At 43.1% G+C, this 25,778-nt stretch overlaps 1 protein-coding gene across 2 annotated transcripts in view; it reads left to right on the top strand.

Annotated features, from left to right (window-relative positions):
* Positions 1–25,778, top strand: part of LOC144608333 (multivesicular body subunit 12B-like) — a 221,417-nt gene that overhangs the window by 73,862 nt on the left and 121,777 nt on the right. The window lies entirely within an intron of this gene.

Genomic DNA, 25,778 nt, shown 5'->3' with positions numbered 1-25,778 from the left:
TATCCATGTACCTATCTAAATGTGTTTTCAATGCTGTTCTTATACCTGCCTCAACTACCTCCTTTGGCGGCGCGTTCCATACACCCACCACCTTCTGTGTGGAAAAGTTGCCCCTGAAGTTCCTATTAAATCTTTCCCATCTCATACTGCGGCACGGTGGCGCAGCGGTAGAGTTGCTGCCTTACAGCGAATGCAGCGCCGGAGACTCAGGTTCGGTCCTGACTACGGGTGCCATCTGTACGGAGTTTGTACGTTCTCCCCGTGACCTGCGTGGGTTTTCTCCAAGATCAGGTATGTAGGTTAATTGGCTGTAAAAATTGTCCCTAGTGGGTGTAGGATAGTGTTAATGTGCGGGGATCGCTGGGCGGCGTGGACCCTGTGGGCCGAATGGCCTGTTTCCGCGCTGTATCTCTAAATCTAAAAAAAAATCTTAAACCTATGTCCACTGTTTCTTGATTCCCCTACTCTCAGTAAAAGACTGATTCAAAATAGAGAATATTTAGAAGATAGACACAAAATGCTGGAGTAACTCGGCGGGACAGGCAACATCTCTGACCAATGAGGAAAAACTGACATCTTAGCAGAGTTAAAACAGGCAAAAATGCCCATTTTAACCCCACTGACGTAGTCCCACTCGAGCCCTCGGCAAGCAATATCAAAGGCAGGCTTCTTATGGGATCTGTGGTATTTTTATATCTTCTTTTTATTATGCCTCTGAAATGCATTGGGATGTTTCACTACATTAAGCATGCTCTATAATTGCAAGTTATTTTAAACGTAACCTACAAGGATACGTTTTCATCCGCCTAAAAAATCCTTCAAAACGGCAACTCCCAGCAAGTTGACAAATTTATTTGAGTAATTTGATTGAATTTGTTGTTAATTTGGGATTGGGGGGTTTCAGGATGAGGGAGGAATAACTAATTTAGTTTCTCGATTTTCCCTGACATTGAGCATTGTTTAGTTTCCACTGATCACATCCACTGCTCCAGATTAAAGATAATCACACCTCCTTTCTGTGCCAATAGTCATATTAAACCTTCACCCTCCCACCCCCCTCCCCCTCCCCATATAGTGGACAGAAACCCCCACAGAGTCGTTTTGGTATTAAGATTGAGATCGGCTATTCAAGTCCCTCTGTTGCTGCCTTCCCTGGCTTCTCTCCCATTTCCTCATTTCTCCTGGGCCTTTTGTGAGCTTTTTTTAATGAGTTCATTCATGTGATGTGGTTGTCACTGACAAGGCCAGAATTTATTGTCCATTTCTAATCGCTCGTGAACGAAGAAGCTTGCAGGGCTATTTCAGGATACAGTTAAGAGTCAGCCAGAATTTTGTAATTCTGAGGTAACATTAAGGGCAACGCAAGTAAAGATGCCAGATTACCTTCTCTGAAAGCCATCTGGAACCCACAAGGGACTTCACTGCAATCTAGTAGCTTCATGGTCACCATTGCTAGTACTGTCCTTTTGTTTAAATTGCAGGCTTATTTAACAAGTTAATTGATTTTAAATTTGCCAGCAGTGGAGGTAGAATTGAATTTGTGACTCCACATCACTCGTCCAAGCCTCATTTTACCAGTTGAATAAAATGACCAATATGCTGCTATATCCGACATGTCGTACTCTGACCCACAAATGTTCATTTGATGCAAAACGGTTAACCACTTTCACCTCTTCCCCAAGCCCAATATGTGAGCTGAAGAAGTCTTTCCCATTTTCAGATATAGATTGCCCTCAATTTCAATACTGCCTTCCCACCACCCACACCTCAAAAGGTTTGTACCTTATCCTTGCGGACTCCGGCTCCACCTTCAACCTTCCTTTCATTTGCAACGCAGATTCTGTTGCATCTTGCATCTGCAGTTCTCTTTTAATCTTTCTGAATCCCGCTTCTGTTCTTACCACAACCCTGAAATAATACTTACAGTATGTACACTGAGTAAGTACACAAGATGTACACTGAGGTACATCATACTCAGTCTAAACCCAAAACATTGCCTATCCGTTCCCATCGCAGATGTTGCCTGACCCGCTGAGTTCCTCCAGCACTTTGTGTTACCCTCTTTGATCCCTCTGCAGGGGCGGTCGCGGTGGCACAGCGGTAGAGTTGCTGTCTTACAGCGAATGCAGCGCCTGAGACTCAGGTTCGATCCTGACTACGGGCGCCGTCTGTATGGAGTTTGTACGTTCTTCCCGTGACCTGCGTGGGTTTTCTCCGAGATCTTCGGTTTCCTCCCACACTCCAAAGACGTACAGGTTTGTAGGTTAATTGACTGGGTAAAATGTAAAAATTGTCCCTAGTGTAGGATAGTGTTAATGTGCAGGGATCGCAGGGCGGCGTGGACTCGGTGGGCCGATGGGCCTGTTTCCGCGCTGTATCTCTAAATCTAAATCTAGAACATGGTTGATCACACCATCCTATCTCAATACTTCTTCCAATCCCTCATTTCATTAGACAAATCTTTGGTTGTTTTTGCTTTTGCCTGACGAACTACAGCCAGAGCATTCATACTCATTGAATGATCCAGCTTAGCTTAATTCAGGTCCTTCTTTACTTTCTGCTCCTTGAGTACCATTGTCCTAGAATGCTGGATTAGCATTTCTCATTTGACTTGACCCCTTCACTGTCACCGTGTTGTAAGACTTTGTTTAAACATCAGGCCTTGGATGTTCCATAATTTCTTCCAATACAATTGTGGGTATAAGAAAGCCATTAACTTCAATTGAAGCAGTCTTCAGCTGGTGCCTTCAATGAAGCTAGACTGTTGGCATTGTAATTGGCTCTTGAGTTGAGCTTTCCGGTTCTATATTCTCTCTCGATAATACCATCCCTCATTCATCCCTCAAACTGACTGCTGATAAATCTGAAATATGTATTTAGTTTAGTTTACTTTAGAGATACCGCAAGTAAACAGGCCCTTCGGCCCATCGAGTCGGTGCCAACCAGCGATCCCCATACACTTACACTATCCTACATACACCAGGGACAATTTCCAATTTTTTACTGAAGCCGATTAACCCACAGACCGGTACATCTTTGGAGTGTGGGAGGAAACCAGATCACCCGGAGAAAACCCACGCGGTCACAGGGACAACGTGCAAACTCCGTACAGACAGCACCTGTGGTCAGAATCTATCCTGGGTCTCAGGCGCTGCGCCACCGTGCCGCCCAAAGTTTGTCAGCCCTAGACCTGGCTATTACAATTCAGTCACCCTCTAAATTTCAGCTCTTTGTTCTTACTGACAAGCAGTGGATTGCAATACCCACTGGTTTAAAATTCTCTTCATTTATCATTAATTGTCTGTGGTCCAATTAGACGATTTTTATAAGATTCCCTTTAAAGTGCAAATGTAAGGAATTAACCACCTCGGGGATATTGTGTCCATGGTTCATATTGGATTTTCTGCTACAAATTTGCAAATAGTGAGGATCTATGTTTAAAATAAGCAAAATTCAAAACTATTGGAATTCTACCACTCTTCTCATCTTGGTTGTTGTGGAATAGGCTGTATTAGTTTCGTTTTAGTTTAGAGATACAGCGCGGAAACAGGCCCTTCGGCCCACTGAGTCCACACCGACCAGCAATCCCTGCAGACTTAACGGTAGGGACAATTTTCAATTTTACCGAAGCCAAATAACCTACAAATCTGTACGTCTTTGAAGTGTGGGAGGAAACAGGAGCACTCGGAGAAAACCCACGTGGTCACAGGGAGAATGTAGAACATGCAAACTCCAAACTGACAGCACCCATAGTCAGGATCGAACCCGGGTGTCTGGTGCTATAAAACAACAGCTCTACCGCTGCACCATTGTGCCGGCTATTGTGCCAAGTGTATCTAGATATGAAATGCACAAGAGTCTTAATGCCATCATTTTCTGCTTATTGGACTCCAGCTTCCTATATTATTAAATGGTGAGCTGGCAGCTGCAACCTTTGTTGAAACTGGCCAGGAGAAAGCCTCTGACTTAGCTGCGCACATTCACTTTGTATTTCCATTCCCTACCTTGCTTTTACCTGTATTTAGAACTGTTTGAGATTCGTTCAGAAACGAAGGAAAAATAAACATTTCAATTATCTAGAATGTTTCCATTTTTAACCTTTATAGCGGCTTTGGTTAATTTTTCACCAGTATCGTTATAAATGAAAGACAGACACAAAATGCTGGAGTATCTCAGCGGGTCAGGCAGCATCTCTAGAGGAAAGGAATAGGTGACGTTTTGGGTTGGAACTCTTCTTCAGACTGAAAGATAGAGGTGGGGGGGGGGGGCTGGTAAGGATGAGGGTGAAATCTGGAGGTGGGAAAAGGCCAGAACAAGTGTGGACCAGCAACAGAAGACCTTAGCTGACGCGCTGAGTTGCTCCTGCATTTTGTGATTATCTTCGGTATAAACCAGCATCTGCAGTTCATTCCTACATATATTGTCATTACAAATTGATTTGTGTATTCCTTTAAAAGTGCAGTTATTTCCAGTCTTGGATTTAGTACAATTTAGGATTTAGTTAGAATATCAACATAGTTTTTCTTTGGTAATCTCATATTGCAAGTTAATCGCAAACTGGTGTTATTTTAAGTTGTGATATTTTGGTAAACAAATTATGAAACTTGTTGGCTTGTAGAAGATTGACATGGATTAGATTGATCAGTTTTGTTCTTCATCTTGCTGTCTGGCTTCACAAATTAGTTTGCAGGATTATGTAATTTTAATTAAATGTTTCAAAGCAAAAATGTATCAGCAAAGTGATATTATTAGACAGAGAATTAAGAAGAATATGATCGAAATGCTTGATTTCGAGCATCAATTATTCGTTTAGATTTTGATGTGGAATTTTAAAAAAACATTAACGTCAGCATTTGTTCCCAAGTAGAGTCACAGTAAAGATTTAATTAGATACAGATCAGTTTTTGCTGTTTTTAACAAAAAAATGTGTTGCACCCAAAGGATTTAACAAAATGCTGATAATTTTTAGCTTCTTATGAAATTCTACTTAGCTTTCAGTCTTGTGAAAAACCTGTCATTGACTACAGCAGAAATGTCTGTAAGTGTACTACAGGGACTAGAGGTTTGTGGTTTGTCTACTAAATGAAAAAAAGGAATTAGTGAATGATTTTTTGCTGTGTGTGTAGTCACCTGGGATTGACATTGTAAACTGGGTTATTAAACTGAAGGTGATAAAGGAGAAAATATTGATCCTTTCCCTTTGAAAGTATGCAAGGCTCTTTTGTTTGTCTGCATAGACTGTATTTCACCAAAAAAGCACGCAACCTGGTTTTTCAGATCTCCCTTTCTCGGGCTTGCTTGTTTCCTCGTGCAGCGACCGCATTTTAAAGCTGGAGTGCTTTTTGTTCGCATTTGCTCCCAGGTTTTATCAAGTCGTTTTCAGGCCAATTTAATGATGCCTTAAATCTTAATGATACCGACACCAAGATCGGCTCTTTCATTTGAGGATCTCGGGTTTTCCCTTCGAAAATAAATGACAACCTTGCAGTTCGTGAACTTGCAAAACAGTTGGCAACAAGTTTATATTTTTATTCGGGTTCAAGGGACGTGGGGATTTTTTCGTTAAACAGACAATTATGGCCCATTCCTAATTGTGCCTGGAAATGAGTATTCCATGGCTTTGATTTGTCCTTTTGCATACCTTTCATTCATTTGTTCGATGTTCCTTTTCATATCTCTGCTTTCCCTCTCCCCCGACTCTCAGTTGGAAGGGTCTCGACTTGAAATGTCACCTATTCCTTCTCTCCAGAGATGCTGCCTGACCCGCTGAGTTACTCCAGCATTTTGTGTCTATCTTCGGTGTAAAACCACTTCTGCAGTTCCTTCCTGCACACGAGTACTTTTTTGCCTGTTTCAGAGCAGGCAGTCAAGAATCACCCACTTAGATGGGAGTGAGATTGCGTACTGATCGTAGGTTCACATTAGTGAAATAAATGGGGTTTATGAATATCTTGTAGTTTAATTGCCACTCTTATTGGTAGTGGCTCGATGTTCCAGCCTTTTCTAATTATTTCAGTTTAAGTATCCGCAGGTCCCATGCTGGGATTTGAACTTGTGGCTCCAGACTTCGGATTCTAGTCAGAATAATATGGCAGCCACTTCCAAAGTTTGGCTACCACTAGGGGTGCCAACTATCTCACTCCCAAATAAGGGACAAGGCGACATCACCGCCCCGCGCCCCACGTGACCTCACCCAGCCAGCGGCCACGTGCTCCCTCTCCACCGGGCCGGGGGGCGGTTGCTACCCAACCTCCGTTAGGGCGCCCGGGCCTCCGGACCTACACTGTCCGGATTGTCCGGACCTACAGCGTCCAGGCCTACAGCACCCCCCCCGGCCCCAATACGGGACAAGGGCAGTCCCGTACGGGACAAACCAATTTAGCCCAAAATACAGGATGTCCTGGCTAATATGGGACAGTTGGCAACCCGAGCTACTACAGGTGCAGCATAGGAGTATGTAGGTATCGTGCTTGATAAAGGTACAGGCCAGAGTCTAAGAGTATTACAGCATGGTTAACAGTTCAACAATGATTGATAATGGTTCAGGACGTGCATGACTTGTGTGGGCTTTCAGGATTGCCTGGTGTCTGAGTTTTAAGTAGATTCCACACATCTGCTGATATCCAAATGTTTCACAACTGCATTTGATACATTTATTAATATTTAAAGGTTCTAGCAGGATATTTATTGCCAGTGAACAGTGCTGAACTACTATCGACCTCTTTGATGACCCTGGGACTCTCCTTGATCGGACTCTGCTGGCTTTACCTTGCACTGAACGTTATTCCCTTATCATGTGTCCATACACTGTAGATGCATTGATTGCATTGTCTTTCTGCTGATTGGTTAGCACGCCACAAAAGCTTTTCACGTGACAAAAGGTACACGTGACAATAAACTAAACTGAACTGAGTGAGCGTGTTGTGCAGGGAATGGACAAGGGGTGGTCCATAGAGTCATACAGCACACAAATAGGCCCATTGACCCAACTTGCCCATGTTGACGAATGCCACTAGTCCCACCTGCCAGCTTGAGGCCCATACCTGTACAGACCTTCATTATCCAAATGCCTTTTAATGATCAATGAAGAACAATGAGCACAATCATGATGTCGGCTTGGGACCCTTCTTCAGACTAAAGAAGGGTCCCAGCCTGAACAACATCTGTCCATTCTGTCGACACATGCTGTCCATTTTGCGTTCTCGTAGTTGAGAGACTTTAATCTGTTGATCAATAAAACTGCAAAAACGCGCATCGATATGGTGGCTGTGAATCTCTCAGATTGTTGGAGAAACTCATCTGGGGTTACCAGTGGTCTTTTAAGGAAGGAAACTTGCTCTTTCCTGGTCTGGCGTCTCTGTGAATTCGGGTTCAAATATTGTGAAATTTTAACTGCTCTGCGAAATGGTCCAGGGAGCTACTCAGTTCAAGGACAGTTGATTGTGAGAGTGTATAAAATCATGAGAGGAATAGATCGGGTAGACGCACAGAGTCTCTTGCCCAGAGTAGGGGAATCGAGAGCCAGAGGACACAGGTTTAAGGTGAAGGGGGAAAGATTTAATAGGAACCTGAGGGGTAACTTTTTCACGCAGAGGGTGGAGGGTGTATGGAACGAGCTGCCGGAGGAGGTAGTTGAAGCCAAGACTATTTCAACATTTAAGAAACAATTAGACGGGTACATGGGTAGGACAGGTTTAGACGGATATGGGCCAAACGCAGGCAGGTGGGACTAGTATAGATGGGGCATGCTGGTTGGTGCGGGCAAGTTGGGCTGAAGGGCCTGTTTCCACACTGTATCACTCTTGTGACACTCATTGATGGCCAATCAGTGCTGATCTTGTCTGGGATGGCCTGTTCCATGAAATAACAATTTTATAAAATCCGCAGAATTCATCAACTTAACAGATATTGCACATTATACCATCTGGGATTTTGAACTAAAGTCTGTCAACAAAGAAAGGGATCTGGCTGTGATAAAATCCTTAGCGTTTAATAAATGGCCGTGAAGCTACATTAAAGCAAATAGACTTTGAGAATCTGTTGCCAGGATGATCCAATTTAAAACACAACACAACTGTTTTTCTACAACAACCACATCTGGAAAGCAGTATTGAATTTTGTCGACTGGTATTGGAAACCTTGGAAAATATTTCAAGGAGGATCATTGACTTGATGCATGGTCATAACAATGTATTCAGGGAGCTTAGTTTAGTTTAGCGATAGGGCGTGGAAACAGGTCCTTCGGCCCACCGAGTCTGCGCCGACCAGCAGTCCCCATACATTAGCACTATCCCACACACTCGGGACAATTTCCAACTTTTACCAAAGCCAATTAACCCTACAAACCTGCACGTCTTTGGAGCGTGGGCGGAAACCGGAGCGCCCGGGGGAAAACTCACGGGGAGAACGTACAAAGTCCATACAGACAGCACCCACAGTCAGGATTGAACCCGGCTTCTTGCTCTATAAAGCAGCAACTCCACCGCTGTGCCGCCCTGGGTCTTATAGTTCCGGGAAATTAAATCCCATGGAGGTATTCAGTGCTTTAAATGATGAAGTGACTCTGACATGCTTGCTGTAGACAGTCTGGGGACTTAAGAATATACTACATTGGTTAGGTGATGGGAGGTTTACCTTTTCACTGACCTGAAGGCCTGGAATTTGTTGTCGGACACACATCCGGTGTGGGTTTGCCCCATGCATTCATAACGTGAACTGGATGCGTTCCTGTGAATAATGGAAGCTTATAACAGGATATGGGTTGATACGCCTTATTTTCGCTATTGTCTCCAGATCTCTGATTTATTTCGGCGGTCGGAGAAACATTTCCAGGCTTAGTTCCTCTGAATTATCCATTTATATTTATATTTATCCTGCTCCTCGACCGGGGGTTGACCGCGATTTGGGATCACTGTGAAGTTCAATCGGATGAAGACAGGATGGCGTGGGTTTGATGGCTGATTTTCACCTGCCTCCCGTTTTCACGTGCTGTTATAAACAAATGTCTTTGTTCCAGTAGGTACCATTCTGTCGAACATTACTGTAGAGTACTCAAAACCAGCGGGACCTGCAAAAGTAAATCAAAATGTAGCACAATCAATTTTTGTTCTGCTTAATTTAAGCCTGGTCTTCTTTGCAGCTCATTGAGGACCTCTAGTGGCAGGCTCCCAATACTTGAAAGCTCTTGCACTTGTTTGATCTGTTTAGATCCTGATCGGTTATATTCACAACCTTTTATATTATATACATTGTCTGACGAAGGGTCTCGACCCCAAACGTCATCTATTCCTTTTCTGCAGAGATGCTTCTGACCCGTTGAGTTACTCCAGCATTTTGTGTCGATCTCCGATTTAAACCAGCATCTGCAGTTCCTTCTTTAGCTACATTGTGATCTCCATTTTTGAGCTGTTTTGAGAAGTTCATGGTTTTAACATTCTTGAACGTGATGATGTTTTTGTCGAAGGATGAATCACACCCTGGCCACTCCCTCTTCTCCCCTCTCCCATCAGGCAAAAGGTATAGAAGTGTGAAAACGCACACCTCCAGATTCAGGGACAGTTTCTTCCCAGCTGTTATCAGGCAACTGAACCACCCTACAGCAACCAGCGAGCAGTCCTGAACGACTGTACCTCATTGGTGACCCTTGGACTATCCTTGATCAGACTTTGCTGGCTTTACCTTGCACTAAACGTTATTCCCTTATCATGTATCTGTACACTGTGAATGGATCGATTGCAATCGTGTACAGTCTTTCTGCTGACGAGCACGCAACAAAAACTTTTCACTGCACCTCGACGCACGTGACAGCAAACTAAACTGATGACTTCATGGATCTGAATCTGGTGGTGTGCGTTTTCACACTAATACCTTTTGCCTGATGGGAGAGGGGAGATGAGAGCGGCACGGTGGCGCAGTGGTAGAGTTGCTGCCATACGGCGAATGCAGCGACTCAGGTTCGATCCTGCCTACGGGCGCCGTCTGTACGGAGTTTGTACGTTCTCCCCGTGACCTGCGTGGGTTTACTCCGAGATCTTCGGTTTCCTCCCACACTCCAAAGACGTACAAGTATGTAGGTTAATTGACTGGGTAAATGTAAAAATTGTCCCTAGTGTGTGTAGGATTGTGTTAATCTGGGGGAACGCTGGGCGGCGCGGACTCGGTGGGCCGAAGGGCCTGTTTCCGCGCTGTATCTCTAAATCTAAAATCTAAAAGAGGGAGTGGCCAGGGTGTGATTCGTCCTTCGACAAAAATCATCATGTCCAGAATGTTAAAAACATGAACTTCTCAAAACAGCTCAAAAAACTATACTCTTCACCCAGAGGATATATTGCCTCTGTACAACATAGTAAAATACAGCACAGGAGCAGGCCCTTCAGCCCACAATAGCAGTGCCGCACATGGTACCAAGATAAACTAATCTCATCCGCCTACACGTAATCCATATCCCTCCCTGAATATCCATGTGCCGATCTAAAAGCCTCTTCCACTATCGTATCTGCCTCCACCACCACCCCTGGCTGTGTCTTTCAGGTGCCCACCACCTTCCATGTAAAAACAAAAGTGCCCCACACATCACCTTTCCACTTTACCCCTCTCACCTCATAAAGCTATACCCTCAAGTCGTTGACATATCCATCCTGGGGGAAAAGTTCTGACTGTCTACCCTTTTAATGCCGCTCATAATTTATCTGGAAATGAAGCATTGAAGTCACATCATTTTTCTTGACAGGATTAGGTCACTGTTCAGTTTGAAATTGATTTAAAGAGCGACTCCAATCCACGGCACATGAGTCACAGCTAAACCCAGATTCAAGAACAGCTTCTTCCCCACAGATTCGACTCTCTCCAAAGCATCTCTCACATGCTGGGGTTGAATTCCTGATCTTCAACGTGCACTTTTTATAATCTGCAGTTCCTCTGCAGCTCTATTCCGTATTTATTTTCTCTTTTGCACTGCCTAATGTACTTGTGTACGGGGAAAATAACTGCAGATGCTGGTACAAATCGAAGGTATCCCAAAATGCTGGAGTAACTCAGCAGGCCAGGCAGCATCTCGGAGAGAGGGAATGGGCGACGTTTCGGGTCGAGACACTTCTTCAGACTGAAGAAGGATCTCGACCCAAAACGTCACCCATTCCCTCTCTCCTAGATGCTGCCTGACCTGCTGAGTTACTCCAGCATTTTGTGATACCTTCTAATCGTGTATGGTGTGATTTACCTGTACAGCACACAAAACACAGTTTTTTACTGTATCTTTTTTACTTAGTTTAGTACACATGCCAATTATAAACCAATGAATATATCAATAAATAGTTTTGGTGAACGAAGGGCGGCACAGTAGCGCAGAGACAGAGTTGCTGCCGTACAGTGCAGTGCTAAAGACCCACGTTCAACCCTGACTACGTGTGCTGTTTGTACATCCTCCCCGTGACTGCATGGGTTTTCTTCATGTTTCCTTCCATGCTCCAAAGACACACAGGTTTATAGGTTAATTGGCTTTGGTAAAAATTGTGATTTGTCTTCAATGCGTAGGATAGTGCCAGTGTACAGGGGGGGTGTGATCACTGGTCGGTGTGGAGTGGTGCTCTGAAGGGCCTGTTTCCGTGCTGTATCTCGAACGCCTAAAGATTGACTTGCTAAGATTACAGCTAAACTGAGTTAAGTACTCTTGACGTAAGATTGGAGACCTATTTCTGATTTTAATCCAATCAGTGCTAAAAGTTCTTCCACTACTGCTTTGAAGGGTTAATACTTGATATTTTCTCATTCATGACCCTGTTGTAGCATAATGTTTTAATGCTATCCTTAAACAGCGATATTCGTGAACTCATCATTGTGGACTAATGCAGCTAATATGTTAACAATTAAACTGTAATTTCAAGGTGTATTATCGACATAAATTAAAATTACACTAGACTTGTAATTGTGAAGAATAACATTCTTTGCAGTCGGCTGCACATCAGGCACTGATTTGGTTTTGATTTTAAATTGTCACCAAACTTTTCATATTTCAGGTTCTTTAGCACAATGAATTGTGAACAACTGTCCAGAAAAGTTGTGTGATACAGGCAAGGAAAACAGTTTGGTCTAGGAGAGTTTAGTGTTTAGTTTAGTTTAGAGATACAGCGCGGAAACAGGTCCTTCGGTCCACCGAGTCTGCGCCGACCAGCAATCCCCACACACTATACTACACACACTAGGATAGTAAAACCTAGTTTCCCAGTTTACATACTGAAAAACTGGGCTTTACACACCACACACACCCTTTTTCACACAAAGAGTCATGGGTATATGTCCCAACGTTTAAGAAACAGTTAGACAGTACATGGATAGGACAGGTTTGGAAGGATATGGACCAAATGCAGGCAGGTGGGACTAGTGTAGCTGGGACATGTTGGCCAGTGTGGTCAAGTTGAGCCGAAGGGCCTGTTTCCACACTGTATCACTCTACGACTCTATGACTAGGGACAATTTACAATTAGACCAAGCCAATTAACCTACAAACCTGTACATCTTTGAGTGTGGGAGGAAACCTGAGATCCCACGTGGTCACGGGGAGAACGTACAAACTGTACAGACGGCACCCGTAGTCAGGATAGGGTGATCTTGACGCTGGTGATCCCTGTGAGTTGCTCATGATGATTACCGGAGCTAATGGGGTGGATAGAGATGATCATTTTATTTGGATGATCATAGGGAAAGGAAGAGATAAAATTACAAACCAACGTGTAAAATGTGTGAAATGTTCAGTAGGTCCAGCAGCAGCCATTGAGAAATAAAGCACTTCAGCTTCATCTTCCATTGTTTCTTTTTGGGTTAAGTTGGATATCATTGACCTGAAATATTAATTCTGTTTCTCTCCTGTCAGATGGCACCTGACTTGCCATGGATATCCAGCATCCTCATTCTATTTCAGATATTCATCAGCTATTGCACATTGCTTTATATATCTTTTTAAATCTAAAGGTCAGGATATACTCCCTGTCAAAAAGGATTGTGGAAATCTGTAACTATCCGATAGCCTAAGTCATGAGAAAATTTGGAAATTAAGTACGAAAGCTTGTGAAGTAAATGTATTAGAACCTGAGGGGTAACTTTTTCCCACAAAGGGTGGTGGGTGTATGGAACGAGCTTCCGGAGGAGGTAGTTGAGGCAGGTACTATCGCGACGTTTCAGAAACATTTAGACAGTGGATGGATGGGACAGGTTTAGAGGGACATGGGCCAAGTGCAGGCAGGTGTAGATTGGACATGTTGGCCGGTGTGAGCAAGTTGGACTGAAGAGCCTGCTTCCACGGTGTAAGGCTATGACTCTATCTGGAATGCAGGCAGTTAGATGGCATTAAGATACAGGTAAACTATGATCTAACTGAGTGACACAGGATCAAGGACTACTCTTACAATGGATTCAGTCTTTTCTCTTCAGTTTTCTTCCCTCCCTTGAACAGAACAGTTACTTCCCGGAGCCATTCAGTGCGACTTTGGTAGAACTCTCCTGCTCTTTTGAATTCTAGAATCAGTATTTTGGTTAATTGATAGGGGTAGAGATTCCTAGCGAGACATTATACACGTGTCCCATTAACAGCATGAGGCAGGTGACAGGTGTCATAAATACACTCCCGAAGATCTCTGAACAATTTGCATGTCTATGTCAAACCTGCAAATCTTCAGGCGAGAACAACCCAGTTATTTTTCAATCAATCGAGCACTGTTTCTAATTAAATGAAGGGGGAAAAAAAAGTCAAATTGAATCTTTTGATCAAATAAATAATTTGATCTTTTGGTAAGCGAAACCAGCAATTGCATTTTTTTTAAACCTCATCGGAATGATTAAATTTGGAATTTGGGAGCTGAATGATGGAATCGATGGAATCTGTACTTTCGGGGGGAAGTAACCTTCGAAGAGACTGCTAGTTCTAAACCGGATGTGATTTTTGGATACAGATTTGTCCTGTTACCTAGGAGATGTATAAAAATGTACGACTAAGAACAAACAGGGACAAGTGTGTGAAGTGTTATAATCAAAGAATTTGGTGTTATTAATAGAATCGGTACAGTTGTAACATGAAGACCAAAAAGTAGTTTTCATTTTGACAAGAACGTCAAGAGTAACTAATTATCAAAGACGACACAAAGTTCTGCAGTAGCTCAGCGGGTTAGGCAGCAGCTCTGGAGATGTTGTGGTCTTCCTTGTTGCTACATTGAGCCGTTCCTCTGGAGATGCTGCCTGACCCGCTAAGTTACTCCAGCACTTTGTGTCTTCTTTTGTAAAACACATTCTACAGTTCCTCGTTTCTACATTTCTGTCTTTAACTATCGTATGTACTGACATTGAAACAATGAAATTCTTACTTGCAGCATCTAATCAGGCCTGTAAATGTAATATACCCAGGTAAATGTAATTTAAAAACTCAATAACGACTGTACTATTAGTGCAAAACAAAGGAAGTCCGGAGTGCAACCAAGGACATGGTCTTTGAAGAGTCTCGGTGTCACCAAATAGAATTGAGAACAAAAAGCTACTGAAGGTACTATCGCAACGTTTAGAAAACATTTAGACAAGTACATGGATAGGACAGGTTTAGAGGGATATGGGCCAAACGCAGGCTGGGAGGAACTAGTGTAGATGGGGCATGTTGGTTGCGTGGTCAAGTTGGGCCAGAGGGCCTGTTTCCACGCTGTATGACAATGACTCTGTGAACTTTCTCTTGCTCACCTTGTGGTAGCCTGGAAACCTAAAAAGTAAGGTTTTGGATAAACCCTACAAAGTGTTCTTTACCACAAGTGAATTGCAATGGTGATGTACCTACTGGGCTTTACAGCTGCCAGCCATATGCACTTGAGAGCATTGCGTCTGTCTCTGGCCACTCAAAGTTCTGAAATGTTAGTTAACAAAGTAAACTAGCTAGAAGAGTATCAGGAATTACTATAAAATGTTGGAAACAATCCAGGTCGTGGATTGCCTGTGGAGAGAATAGATGAGATAGCATTTGAGACGTGAGCCTTTTCCGGGACCGAAGAATAATCGGCACTAGTGTCACACTCTCATCTTCCATATGGTGACTGATCTTTCCCATGCCTCCAGCATTTTCAGTTTTGAATTGGTTCTCCAGCATTTGCAAATTTTCGCAATTTGCGCAGATGCTTTATAAATCACATTTTTTTATTAAATTAACTCTAGCTGTTTTTCAATATGAGGATGTTAACATCTTTAAAGCTGCATATGTCACGTTGTCTAATTGCAGCTACACTGTCACTGGACTTTCCAGTGCCATTTGGGGTACAAAAGAAAAACGCAGGAAACATTCAGCAGGCCGGTTGCATCTGTGGGAAGAAAAATGGTTAACGTGTACAAACAAGGAACTGCAGATGCTGGTTTACAAAATAAGTCACAGTACTGAAGTAATTCAGTGGGTCAAGCAGCATCTCTAGAGAACATAGATAAGTGATGTTTTGGGTTGGGGCCCACTGATAAAGTCGATGCAGTGTGTATTGCATTCAAGAGAGAGCTAGATAGAGCTCTTAAGGATAGCGGAGTCAGGGGGTATGGGGAGAAGGCAGGAACGGGGTACTGATTGAAAATGATCAGCCATGATCACATTGAATGGCGGTGCTGGCTCGAAGGGCTGAATGGCCTCCTCCTGCACCTATTGTCTATTGTCTATTGCGCTCTGATGAAGGGTCCTGACCTGAAACATCACCTATCCATATTCTTCAGAGATGCTGCCTGAGCCACAGAGTTACTCTAGCATTTTATGCCTTTTAAATAGTTAACTTGGATTCAAGACAGTCAGAACTGAAAGGGAAAGAATAAGTTGGTTTTCAATGGTGGAGAAGATGGGGTTTGGATCGAGAGGCTGAGCTGTATTTACCATGAATAGAAAAAAACTATTGAATGACATTTAAAATAAACATAGTTCCAGACCCTTGTTGGCACTGCATGGTAATTTCAAGCCATTTCTGCAGAATGTGTATTCTATCTGATGTAGACATTAAATATGAATGACTGTTACATTATGCATTTTCTTCCAGACGTCTTGAACTTGGCTTGTTGGCAATCTATGCTCCAAGCTTCTGTTTACCTCCCTCAACATCCCATAACCAATAAGAAAGTGATGAATTTTATTCAGCGTATTTGCGATGTGCTTAATACCAAGATCCTGAGCTGTGCGGGGAATCCTGGTATGAACCCACATGTTGTTAGTTTCTGCCTCAGTGAACTTGAACATCCACCAAATGTATCGGCACACCATCTGTCTGTGCTTTCAACTTCAATGACCTGCTTTTTATACATTGCAATTTTTTGTTCTCCCCAGAACTACGGAAAACAATCAAGTTGCATTTAACTAATTAGAGCATATGTTTTGCATTGTCGAAGATTGAAACCTTTTGCCCATAAAGTAAGTTCAGAATTATGAGGCAGCTCCAGCCAACATTGCTGTTGAATTGTCCCTGTTTCTCTCTGCCTTCTGAACCAGCTGATGTGCTGATTCTAACCAGCATTGGGCGTGGGGGACACAGCGATAGAGTTGTTGTCTTGCAGAGGCAGAGACCCGGGTTCGATCCTGACTAAGCTGCTCACAAAATGTTGGAGCAACTCAGCAGGTCAGGCAGCATCTCGGAGAGAAGGAATGGGTGATGTTTCGGGTCGAGACCCTTCTTCAGACTTCTAGCAGTCTGAAGAAGGGTCTCGACCCGAAACGTCACCCATTCCTTCTCTCCAAGATGCTGCCTGACCTGCTGAGTTACTCCAGCATTTTGTGATACCTTCGATTTGTACCAGCATCTGCAGTTATTTCCCTACACTGACTAAGGTGCTTGTCTGTATGGAGTTTGTACGTTCTCCCCGTGATTTGCGTGGGTTTTTCTCCAAAGACGTACAGGTCTGCCGGTGAATTGGCTTGGTAAAGTTGTAAATTGTCCCCAGTGTGTGTAGGATAGTGTTGGTGCATGGGGATTGCTGGTCGGCGTGGTCTCAGTGGGATGAAGGGCTTGTTTCCACACTGTATCTCTAAACTAAACTAAACATTCTCCCACTCCAAGGCAGTAGGAAGTCTTGTCCCTCCAATACTGGAAGACTTGACTTTCACTAAATGTGACGGGCAGACAAATGCAATTTATTTTTCAATGCACGAAAATCTTTGTCGCCATTCCAAAATATTGAATTAAAGAGGCGACATTAGCGGTTTTTAATTTTTATTTGTCTTAAATTAATTTGCATATCAATTCTCAAAAAGAAGTCGTGTATGTACAACAATGAGGAGAAAAGTTAACACGTTTGCAAATGCTTGGCCATGTTCCCAACCCTAAACAAAGGCTGTATTTATTAACAGTTTTAATCCTTTTTAGATAATGGGGCTTTGTTGGCTTTGAATATAAATAGTGATTGTGCAAACCTTTTCTTGGAATGGCTCCTTTTGTTCCGTGTTCTGCCATTTCGACAATTCTGTTGCATTTAAAAAATGAAAGTTTCCAGCGCAATGAGATTCCTTGGTTCTATCGCTTCTGTCAGTAATAATGTATGACCATGAAGCAAGACAGGACTTCAGCTGTTTCTGCATCCAACCCCACTGACTGGCAATGTCTGGGGAATGTGAGCAATCAAGGCAGTCAAAGCTTGTTTGTCACATAAATATGTTATCACCCATCAAAGTTGTCTTCTTTGCCTTTTTATCCTTCAAACAACATGTCGTGAAAAAGCAACAACTGATAAAGATTTGTGGCCACAGTGCTTTAAAGTTAGGGGGAAAAAATGTAGGCTTTAAAATTTCAACAACTGCATGAGTAGTATTTTGTGCTATCATTCTGATTCCAATATTCATTCCTTCTCTTCCTTTTGTTCCATCACCACCCCCTCACAAATCTAGCTAATAATTTTGCAGGTCATCTATTTTGTTTCCTTTTGTCAAATAATTAAAAAATATTAGAAAGGCTTCTTGTGTTATCCCATAAAAGTGTTTTCTTGACAGAAGATTTGTTTTGTAGTTTACTTTAGAGATGCAGCGCGGAAACAGGCCCTTCGGCCCACTGAGTCCATGCCGACCAGCGATCCCCGCACATTAACACTAATCCACACACACACACACAAAAGGGACAATTTACAATTATGCTACGCAAATTAACCTATTAACCTGTACATCTTTGGAGTGTGGGAGATTCCGGAGAAAACCCACACAGGTCACAGGGAAAACGTACAAAATCCGTACAGACAAGCACTCGTAGTCAGGATCAAACTATTAGACAGTAACTCTACCACTGCGCCTCCATGCCAGCGTTTTGTATGTATTAATTGAGTTTACAGATAAACCTTGTCCATGTCAATTTTTGAGCTTGAGGAATAATGCTTTAGTTTATTTTTCCTGGAACATGAGACGAAGGGTCATTTTGGTCTTTGAATCCATTATTTTATTCCGTTATCTTATGTCCGATTGCTACCTCTGTCACAGTTACCTACCTGCCTATTTATTTCATATCTAATATTATTGTCGAAAAATTGTTGACGGAGTTTATACGTTCTCCCCGTGACCTGTGTGGGTTTTCTCCGAGACCTTTGGTTTCCTCCCACACTCCAAAGACGTGCAGGTTTGTAGGTTAATTGGCTTGGTATAAATGTTTTTAAAAATCGTCCCTGGTGTAGGATAGTGTTAATAATAATAATAATAATAATAATACATTTCATTTGTATAGCGCTTTTCTGGAAACTCAAAGACGCTTTACAGAGTAAGTAAAACATAAAAATAAATAAATAAACGAACAAAAAAGGAAGGATAAGGAGAAGCGACGGTGAGTGGTTGAAGGCAGTGCTGAACAGGTGAGTCTTCAGTGATGTTTTGAATGTGGTGAGTGCGGAGGAGTCTCTGACGGTTTGAGGTAGTGAGTTCCAGAGGGTGGGAGCAGCGATGGAGAAAGCCCTGCCCCCCCCAGGATCTGAGTTTGGTCCGGATGGGGGGGACGACAGGAGGTTAGCAGGAGCAGAGGGTGCGGGTGGGAGTGTGTCTGTGGAGGAGGTCAGTCAGGTAGGATGGGGCCGGGTTATGGAGGGCTTTGTAGGTCATGAGGAGGATTTTGTACTGGATTCTCTGGGGGATGAGGAGCCAGTGGAGCTTGTAGAGGACGGGGGTGATATGGTCACGGGTCGGGGAGTGGGTGAGTAGACGGGCAGCGGAGTTCTGGATGTATTGGAGTTTATTGATGATTTTTGAGGGTGACCATAGAGGAGGCTGTTACAGTAGTCCAGACGGGAGGTAATGAAGGCGTGAATGTGCGGATCAGTGTGGACTCGGTGGGCCGATGGGCCTGTTTCTGTGCTGTAACTCTAAACTGAAAAAATGACAAAAAATCAACCTCTTAAGAATTTGAATGGCGACACATTCACTGCCTTTTGGAGTTTTGAGAAACAGCGTGGAAACGGGCCCTTCAGCCCACTGAGTATCGACCATCGACTATCAATCACCCATTCATAAATAAATCTGTTTGTTTTAATTTATACACATCAATAAATTCTGCTTTTGAACTGTATGAAGACTAACTCAGCAGTGAGAATGGATCAGGAGAAGCAAGAGGAGATGGTGTTTTGGATTTTTAAATGCATTTGGTATTGTCCCACTTAAGAGGTTGTTGTGCAGATTTAAATTACATTGTTCACAAAATGCTGGAGTAACTCAGCAGGTCAAGCAGCATCTGAAGAAGGGTCTCGACCCGAAACGTCACCCATTCCTTCTCTCCCGAGATGCTGCCTGACCTGCTGAGTTACTCCAGCATTTTGTGAATAATTCGATTTGTACCAGCATCTGCAGTTATTTTCTTAAATTACATTGTTGCTCCAGTGTCCTCCCTCATCCCAAAGGCATACGTGATTGTTGGTTAATTGGCCTCTGTAAATCGCCCTGAGTGCATGCGGAGTGGGATAACATTGAACTAGGGTGAGTGAGTTGATCGATGGTCAGTATGGGCTGAAGGGCATATTTCCACACTGTATGTCTAAACTAAACCAACCAGTGAGGCTTTTGCCTCACAGAGTCAGAGACCCAAGTTCAATCCCGACCTCTGATGCCGACTGTGCGGAGTTTGCACATTCTCCCACTTGGGTTTTCTCTGGGAGCTCCAGTTTCCACCCACCTCCCAATGACGTGCGGGTTTCTAGGTTTATTGGCTTCTGTGAATTGCCCCGAGTGTGTAGGGAGTGGATGAGAATGTGGGATAACGTAGAACTGGTGTGACTGGGTAATCGATGGTCGATTGGACTCGGTGGGCCGAAATGCCTGTTTCCATGCCTTACCTGTAAACTAAGCTAAACTTGGAGTTATATGTAATATGCTGGCATAGATTGAAAACAGGTTGATGGACCGGAAACAGAGTAGGAATTAATGGGTCTTCTCTGGATTGTGGAGTGTGACAACTACAACTGCTCACAAAATAAATGCATGTAGATCAATCATTTTGATGAGGAGCCGAATATCATATTTCAAAGTCTGTCAACGATGCAGCAACTGGACAGGATTGTGACTTGTTAGAAGGTTGTAAAAAAATCTTCAGGGCTATTTAAACTGATACAGTGAGTGTGCAGATACTGCAAACATGGATAACTGTCAAGTTTTTTATTTGATCCGAAAAACAAAGAGAGAGTGATATTTAATTTGAGCTGGATTGAGAAATCTACAAAGGGATCTGTGTATCCTTACATCAGTCACTAAAAGCAAATGTGCTGGTGTTAAGAAAGCAAATGGCATGTTGGCTTTCATTGCAAGAGATTTTGAGTAGAGTCATAGAGTGACACAGCATGGCCCTTCAGCCCAACTTGCCCACACTGGCCAAAATGTCCCAGCAACATTAGTCCACCTGCCCGCTTTTGGTCCACATCCCTCCAAACCTGTCCTATCCATGTACTGTCTAATTGTATCTTAAACGTTGGGATGGTCCCTGCCTCAACTACCTCCTCTGGCAGCTTGTTCCACACACCTACCACCCTTTCTGTGAAAAAGTTACCCCTCAGATTCCTTTTCAATTTTCCCCTTCACTTGAAACCCATGTCCTAGGGTCCTCGATTCACCTACTCTGGGCATGAGACTCTGTGCATCAAGCAATAATATCTTATTGCAATTATACAGGGCCATGGAGAGATCCTGAGAACTATGTGCACTTTTGGTTTCTTTACTGCCTGGCCCATCACGGGTACAGACCTGCCCACCATCGAAGGGAACGAGAGGCGGCCGAACTTGGAGTCTGTGGCTTCAGGGTGAGCCCGTCGAGATGGTCCCCGTGGTCTTACTGAAGATCTAGCGGATCGTAGCTTCAAGAGAGATGTCCGGACAAGGAGCAAGGTAGATAGGAGAGGAGAAGGAACCGGTCGGTGTCTGGCCTACCGCACCCTTGTGGTCTGCTGGCAAGGCATGCCAGGGAACAAAGGGCGGGCGAGGAGAGGGACGTGGCGTCCAAGGAAGGAGATGGCTGGAGGCCCACAACAGCCTGGGACTTGCCTGGTGCACGAACTGCTCGTAAGCACAAGAGCGTGGACTTTGAACATAGCGCGGTGCCTCCTGCATGCAGCTCAGTAGATTATTCCTGTACACTTGCTAATCGAGGATCGCGGGTTTGGGGATGGTCTACTGAACTGTTTGTAAGGAAAAGAATTTCACTGTGTTAGCAATGAACATATGTGATAATAAAAGCACTATTGTCTATTGACCCGGGTGCGATCTCTACCTTGGGTGCTGTCTGTGTGGGGAGTTTGCCCGTTCTCCCTGTGACCACGTCAAGATAAAGCCAGTAAAGTTCGATCAAAGATAGTCTGAGGATCTCCAAAGAGGTAGATAGTAGTTCAGCACTGCTCTCTGGTTGTGGTGGGATGGTTCAGTTACCTGAGAACAGCTGGGAAGAAACTGTCCCTGAATCTGGAGGTGTGCATTTTCACACTTCTAGCATTAAGCCACGACTGAAATGATTAAAATGTTTGTGGCCGAGGAAATATCTGCTGATGGGAGTGACAAATAGATTTTTTTATATTTGTACTTTTCTATTTTTGTTTGTGTAATTAATGACCATCTTACGGTTTTTATAATGTTGCTGCTTCTGTCTGATTTGTTACAGCGGCTCTCTTCCTTATTTAAGACATTGATTTCTTGCTTGGTTGTGGTTTCATGGGTGACTCAATAAAGCAGTCATTTTCTCTGTAATTCAATTGTGGTACCTAGCAGCATGAATCTGAATGATGGTTCCACCGCAGTACCTAGACCGCACTGTAACACAGCTGCAAGCCTCCAGAACAACTTCACATGTGAGCCATCAGAAAGGAAAAAAAACTGCAGAAACACCATCTTGCATTTGATCTGCATGTTCAGCTTGCGATTGTGTAACATTTTGATTTTAGCTTAGGCCGTCATCGATGCTGTGTAAATGTAGTGGACCTGACCTATCGTCCACCTCTTTGGAGACCCTCGGACTAGCTGTTGTCAGGCAATTGAACCACCCTCTCACCAACTAGAGAGCGGTCTAGACCTCCCTCTACCTCATTGGAGACTGGAGACCTTCGAACTATCTTTAATCGGACATTACTGAAGTTTATCTTGCACAAAACGTTGTTCCCTTTATCCTGTGCCTGGATGCTGTGCACAACTTGATTGTCATCATGTCTACTCTTTCCACTGCATCACACGCGACAAAAAAGGTCTTCATTGTACCTCGGTACCTGTGACAACAAACCGAACTAACAATCATTGGTATGCAACCAGCACGAGAATTCTCGCAGCTCTCAAAGTCGACCAGCTTTCTACAGTGTCCAGAGCTGAGCAGACCCATCGGTAAGCAAAAACAAGCAGAGCAAACAACAGGGAGGAATGTGACTTGTTGTTTTGCCAGGTTAGATTAGCAAGTGGATTATTTCTAAAGATCCAACAGGAGCAGCAATCTGCTTTTACACGTGGAGGCTGAAATCTCTTCAACCTCCCACATATTTTCACTGCTGTAAAAAAAAAGGCACAGTGCTGGAGTAACTCAGCAGGTCAGGCAGCATCCCTGGAGAACATGGATAGGTGACGTTTCAGGTCGGGACCCTTCACAGTAAACCAGCATCTGCAGCTCCTTGTTTCTATATTTTCACTGCTTGCTGACTCATATTTGCCTTTCCCAAGATTATTGGCTTATCTATTTGCGTATTTTACGTGTGCAAGTGGTGAGAAATGTTGGCATTTTGGTGTGAAAATTTTAAATTTGGCTGGAGAAAGACTTGGCTCCTCTTTGTGGAAAAAGCAGATGGTATGTTGCTGAGTGAGTAAACGCAAGCGTTTGTCACAATTTTGTACGTGTGAATCATCGCTGTGGAGACATTGATAAATCAATTGTCACAGATCATGTCTTTCTTATTCTTCCTCTTCAATATAAATGCCTTCCACTGGCGTCAATAGTTTCATGGTTGCAGGTCCATCCTGTGTTTTTTTCAAGCATAATCTCAAAGTGCAAATTATTAAAAATTGGGAACTGGTAATTTTAGGTTTATTATTATTGCCACGTATACTGAGGTACAGTGAAAAGCTTTGTTTTGCTGCAATCCAGCAAATTAGACAATATTGTCCATAAATACAGTCGAACCAAACTCAAGTACAATAGGTACAGTTGAGGGGAAGATACCGAGTACAGAATATAGTTCTCAGCATTGTAGCACACCAGTTCCATAGACAAAGTCCAATGTCCACAATCGGGTAGAGGTGAATCAGACAGGACCCTGGCTTATGGAAGGACCGTTCAGAAGCCTGATAACAGAGGGGGAAAATCTGTTCCTGAGTCTGGTGATGCGTGTCTTCAAGCTTCGGTACCTTCTGCCAGACAGGAGCAGGAAGAAGGTGGAATGTCCGGGCTAGGACAAGTCTTTGATTATGCTGGCTGCTTTTGCGAGGGCAGCGTGAAGTGTAGATGGAGTCAATGGGTAATTTATCTCACTGATGTCCTTCATATAATAACTTTTCCATTCCATCCAAGTATGTGCAGTGAAATTTATTTCAACTTGAGATTGTCACTTCCATTTTATTTGACGTGTTCTCACTGTGTTAATATAATTTTTATACAGAACTGCTTTCCTTCATGTCCAAAGATGTTTCATTGATGACCAAACATTCTCTTTACCGTGGTAGGCTCAGTCACATTATGAAGCATTGTGACCTTGTGAAACTACTAGTGCGGGATTGTAAACAGCAGTTCAACGCCGTTTATTTAGGTTAGACCCACACTAAATGATTATAAATCAGTTAAATCTTACTTCACTTGTTCAGCCTCTTCAGAATCTCTATGCTTTTCAAACCGTAGGTTTTTGAAATGTTTGTTCCAATCGGGGAGGCACAGTGGGTTGAACTGCCGCCCAACTGCTTCAGAGACCCAGGTTCAATTCTGACCTCGGGTGCTGACCTCGGGCACTTTGCACATTCTCTGTGAGACTGCGTGGGTTTCCTCCAGGTGCTCCGGTTTCCTCCCACATCCCAAAGACGTGCGGGTTTGTAGAATTAATTGGTTCTCTGTAAATTGCCCGCAGTGTGTCGGGAATGGATGCGAGAATGGGATGACGTGGAACTAGTGTGAACTGGTGATCGATGGTCGGCGTGGACTTGGTTGGCCGAAGGGTCTGTTTCCATGCTGTGTCTTTCAATCGATTCAGTCAGTCAGTTATAGATTTCTCCGTGCAGACAAGATTTTTTTAAAATGTTGAACTTGGTGATAGCAACTATCCCCTGCAAACCAGAAAAAATGGAAATGGAAGTCCTTTGCCAGAGCGTGCACCAGGCTGCTGATACGGTGGTCTTTGACAGACTGTTATATTGAGAGGCATGTATTAAGGATAGGACTTTTGGAGTGAAATTCCTGTAGTTGGCTGCAGAATACTTTGTAACAACAGTAGCCCACATTCCTCATTTAGCCAACACAGATTAGCAGTCTATTCATCTCCTCCTTTGAGAACTTGTTACCAACGCTATATTTGTCTACTATGCACTAATTACATCCCAAAACTAATGAATTTGGAGCCTTTGACAAAATTTGATGTTAAAAAATCTGAAATGAAATCTATCAAAAAAAAAAATTCACCTATAAATCTAAGAATGTGCAAAAATTTAAATTTTGCAGTTCTTGATGGGAAAACTGTAATTTTCATCTTGTGAAAATACTGCATCACCTAAAGCATTAATCAGGACTTTAGACAATCACAGTGGAAAAACAGAGTTGCTTTTCAATCTGATTTAAGCAATACTTCATCAAACATTACACACAGTCAGGTAAAGACCGTCTGTATATGCAAATGTTATTTTTTTTAAGGAAATTAACTCTCCGTCACTTTTAAGTTATAGTCAATAATTACATTTTTAGTGATGCTTTCAAGTGTTAAGAGGCAAATCAAAAACTTTGTGAAGAACATTTATTTTAAAACAATGCATAAAATAATCCTTTTCTTCCATTTCACAATGGCCTTCCATATCTCCATGGCCAAGATGGCGCCCAACCCAGGCAACTATTTGCATGCTAACCACAGAAGCAGATCTACAAACTCGTACTACAATCGCGCCACACTCTTAAATCCCTATTCTGACAGCAACATTTCGGACTTTGCTGGCTTTACCTTGCTCTAAACGTTATTCCCTTATCATGTATTTATACGCCATTAAAGGCTCGATTGTCATCATGTGTTGTCTCTGCTGACTGGATTGCACGCTTTTCACTGTATCTGTACACGTGACAATAAGCTAAACTCTTAACTGTTCTGCCTGTTGTGCTCCAGTTAGTTACCACATACTCAAAAGAAAT

This window comes from Rhinoraja longicauda, chromosome 31 (genome assembly GCF_053455715.1).
Source record: "Rhinoraja longicauda isolate Sanriku21f chromosome 31, sRhiLon1.1, whole genome shotgun sequence".
Lineage (NCBI taxonomy): Eukaryota > Metazoa > Chordata > Chondrichthyes > Rajiformes > Arhynchobatidae > Rhinoraja > Rhinoraja longicauda.
The sequence above is the reverse complement of the archived record's forward strand: the minus strand, read 5'-3'. Positions and strand labels throughout refer to the sequence as shown.